The sequence below is a fragment of the Theropithecus gelada genome, chromosome 6 (assembly GCF_003255815.1).
Source record: "Theropithecus gelada isolate Dixy chromosome 6, Tgel_1.0, whole genome shotgun sequence".
In the NCBI taxonomy this organism is placed as follows: domain Eukaryota; kingdom Metazoa; phylum Chordata; class Mammalia; order Primates; family Cercopithecidae; genus Theropithecus; species Theropithecus gelada.
In genome coordinates, this window is record NC_037673.1 from 87,545,949 (window position 1) to 87,549,439 (window position 3,491).

Consider the following 3,491-nt stretch of genomic DNA (forward strand, 5'->3'; position numbering starts at 1 on the left):
TTTTATTGAGGATTTTTGCATTGGTGTTCATCAGGGATATTGGTCTAAAATTCTCTTTTTTTGTTGTGTCTCTACCAGGCTTTGGTATCAGGATGATGTTGGCCTCATAAAATGAGTTAGGGAGGATTCCCTCTTTTTCTATTGATTGGAATAGTTTCAGAAGGAATGGTACCAGCTCTTCCTTGTACCTCTGGTAGAATTCGGTGTGAATCCGTCTGGTCCTGGACTTTTTTTGGTTGATAGGCTATTAATTATTGCCTCAATATCAGAGCCTGCTATTGTTGTATTTAGGGATTCAACTTCTTCCTGGTTTAGTCTTGGGAGAGTGTAAGTGTCCAGGAAATTATCCATTTCTTCTAGGTTTTCTAGTTTATTTGTATAGAGGTGTTTATAGTATTCTGTGATGGTAGTTTGTATTTGTGTGGGGTCGGTGGTGATATCCCCTTTATCATTTTTTATTGCATGTATTTGATTCTTCTCTCTTTTCTTCTTTATTAGTCTTGCTAGCGGTCTATCAATTTTGTTGATCTTTTCAAAAAACCAGCTCCTGGATTAATTGATTTTTTGGAGGGTTTTTTTGTGTCTCTATCTCCTTCAGTTCTGCTCTGATCTTAGTTATTTCTTGCCTTCTGCTAGCTTTTGAATGTGTTTGCTCTTGCTTCTCTAGTTCTTTTAATTGTGATGGTAGGGTATCAACTTTAGATCTTTCCAGCTTTCTCTTGCGGGCATTTAGTGCTGTAAATTTCCCTCTACATACTGCTTTAAATGTGTCCCAGGGATTCTGGTATGTTGTATCTTTGTTCTCATTGGTTTCAAAGAACATCTTTACTTCTGCCTTCATTTCCTTATGTACCCAGTAGTCATTCAGGAGCAGGTTGTTCAGTTTCCATGTAGTTGAGCAGTTTTGATTGAGTTTCTTAATCCTAAATTCTAGTTTGATTGTACTGTGGCCTGAGAGACAGTTTGTTATAATTTCTGTTCTTTTACATTTGCTGAGGTGTGCTTTACTTCCAACTATGTGTCACTCTTGGAATAAGTGCGATGTGCTGTTGAGAAGAATGTATATTCTGTTGATTTGGGGTGGAGAGTTCTGTAGATGTCTGTTAGGTCTGCTCAGTGCAGAGTTGAGTTCAATTCCTGGATATCCTTGTTAACATTCTGTCTCGTAGACCTGTCTAATGTTGACAGTGGGGTGTTAAAGTCTCCCATTATTATTGTATGGGAGTCTACATCTCTTTGTAAATCTCTGAGGACTTGCGTTATGAATCTGGGTGCTCCGGTATTGAGTGCATATATATTTAGGATAGTTAGCTCTTCCTGATGAATTGATCCCTTTACCATTATGTAATGGCTTTGTCTCTTTTGATCTTTGATGGTTTAAAAATATGGAACGCTTCACGAATTTGTGTGTCATCCTTGTGCAGGGGCCATGCTAATCTTCTCTGTATCATTCCAATTTTAGTATATGTGCTGCCAAAGTGAGCACAAGACTTGGTAATTTCTACTTGTCATTAAGCCCACGGGCATGCAGAGTGCAAAAAGGAAGGAGACTTGGCAACTTCCCCCTAGATTTTGGAGGATGCAAAACATTGCTGTAGGGGCAGAGCCTCTGCGGAGAAGCTGTACTAGTGCAGTGAGGAGGGGAATGTGGATGTGGAGCCCCCACATAAAGTCCACACCAGGGCACTGCCTATTGCAGCTGTGGGAATAGGGCTGCCACCTTCCAGAAACTATAATGGTAGATCCACCACGAGTTTGCATTCTGAACCTGGAAAAGACACAGCTGCTCAACTCCAACTTGTAAAAGCAGTCACAGGGGCTGCTCCCTGCAGTGCCACAGGGGCAGAGTCATCCAAGGCCTTGGAAGTCCACCCTTTGTACCAGTGTGCTCTGGATGTGGTACATGGAGTAAAAGGAGATTATTTTGGAGCTCTGAGAGATAATGACTACCTACTGTGTTTCAGACTTGCATGGAAACTGTAGCCTCTTTCTTTTTGCTGACTTCTCCCTTTTGGAATTGGAATGTCTACCCAATGCCTATACCTCCATTGTATCTTGAAAGTAAATAATTTGTTTTAATTTTACAGGCTCATAAGTGGAAAGAGATGAGTCTCAGATGAGAGTTAGAACTTTGTCCTTGATGTTGGAATGAGTTAAAGCTTTTTAAAGACTATTGGCACAGGATAATTATATTTTGCAATGTGAGAAAGACATAAGATTTTTAGGAGATAGAGGCAGAATTACATGGTTTACATATTTGTCTTCTTCAAATCTCATGTTGATTTCTGGTTTCTGGCCCAGCATATTTCAAAATGTTCAGTGTTGCACACTCCTTGCCTGAAGTGGGAAGGGATTTTTCTCAGATATTCACTGTGAGCACCTGGTAGAGCTCCTGGAAGTAACACCTACACATGTGTGAGGGCCTCCCCATGACTGGGTCCCCTGGAATTTTTAACTCTCAAAATTGTCTACACTGAGCCTCCAGCATTTCATCAGTTACAGTTTATATTTTCCTAACCTGGCACTGAATCTCACAGATGTTTCTGCTCTAGAAAGATGGGATTCTCTATATTTGCCTGTCTCTCCAATTTTGGGAGCAGGGGCTTGCCCTGTGATCTCACTTCAAAAAGAGAAGGAGTTGTTGATTTTTCAGCTCATTTAACTTTTTTTTCTAATTTTTAAAATCTTTTTATTTTTAGGGTACACTTCTAAGCTCCTTTCATGCTGGTCCAGAAACCAGAAGTCTCAAAAGTAAATGATTTAATACAACAAAAGACAGAATAAATCCATTAATTAATCAAATAATACACTAATCCCTCCATTTTAAGTTCATGAAGGTGAATTTGACTAAGAAATATACTTTTAATGCCAAGTGTGGTGGCTTATGCCTGTAATCCTAGCACTTTGGGAGGCTGAGGTGGCTGGATCACCTGAGGTCAAGTGTTTGAGACCAGCCTGGCCAACATGGTGAAACCTCATCTCTACAAAAAATACAGAAAAAAATTAGCCAGGCACGGTGGTGGGCACCTGTAATCCCAGCTACTTGGGATGCCAAGGCAGGAGAATTGCTTGAACCTAGGAGGCGGAGGTTGCAGTGAGCAAGATTGTGCCATCGTACTCCAGCTTGGGTAACAGAGTTATGTGTACATAACACACACACACACACACACACACACACACACACATATGTATATTTGGAAATACAGATTCTTATCTTTGTAGTAACTTTCAGAGGCACATAAAAGTATATTTTAAAAGTATATATATATACTTCTAAAATTGTATCTAACCAATGTCTTTTCCAGGTGGGTACTTTTTCCCATTGAGTTGACTCATTTTATTTTCTGTCTGAATAATGCTTCTAAATCCTTCTGGGTTAGCCATTCCAATCGAAATCCTAAGGACACACAAGACTCTTCACTAAAGTGCCTAGGGTATCTTCAGACACTAATTATGTCCAATGCATAACTTCCAATTTTATTCCTTATTAG

The 3,491-nt window shown here is 39.8% G+C and overlaps 1 non-coding gene across 1 annotated transcript; it reads right to left on the reverse strand.

Annotated features, from left to right (window-relative positions):
* Positions 1-1,379: 1,379 nt before the first annotated feature.
* Positions 1,380-1,486, reverse strand: LOC112627337. The gene has a single exon (XR_003120162.1). It is a non-coding gene; the product is annotated as a U6 spliceosomal RNA (small nuclear RNA).
* Positions 1,487-3,491: the final 2,005 nt, after the last annotated feature.